General features: G+C 34.2%; 1 protein-coding gene across 1 annotated transcript in view; it reads right to left on the reverse strand.

Moving 5' to 3' along the window:
• LOC123956647 (nuclear factor 7, brain-like) overlaps positions 1 to 339 on the reverse strand; it is a 167,305-nt gene that overhangs the window by 1,062 nt on the left and 165,904 nt on the right. The gene's annotated exons all lie outside the window — the stretch shown is intronic.

Below are 339 nucleotides of genomic sequence, written 5' to 3' on the forward strand. Positions count from 1 at the left end.
ATCTGAACAATGATTGGCCGCTCAAACAAACTTCTTTATTTCAATCCTCATCAGCTTCCACAAAGTGGCTGCTGGTCTTCATGGCTCCACACACACAAGTCTAAATAATAAAACACGAACAACTATTTAAAACGACACAGTGTGGATAAAAAAAACCCCAGACATAAAGAAACTCAGTGAACGATGATTGTCAAACTAAATAACAAGAAAAAGAAAAAAAATACAAAGAATAAAAAACAAGAAGTGAAAGAAAATAAAGATATGTTTGGAATAATGAGACAGCAGGAGGACAGGTGCAGCTTAACAGGTTAAATTCAGAGACTTTTCCCTTTAAGAAAT

Source organism: Micropterus dolomieu, linkage group LG18 (genome assembly GCF_021292245.1).
Source record: "Micropterus dolomieu isolate WLL.071019.BEF.003 ecotype Adirondacks linkage group LG18, ASM2129224v1, whole genome shotgun sequence".
Taxonomy (NCBI): Eukaryota; Metazoa; Chordata; class Actinopteri; order Centrarchiformes; family Centrarchidae; genus Micropterus; species Micropterus dolomieu.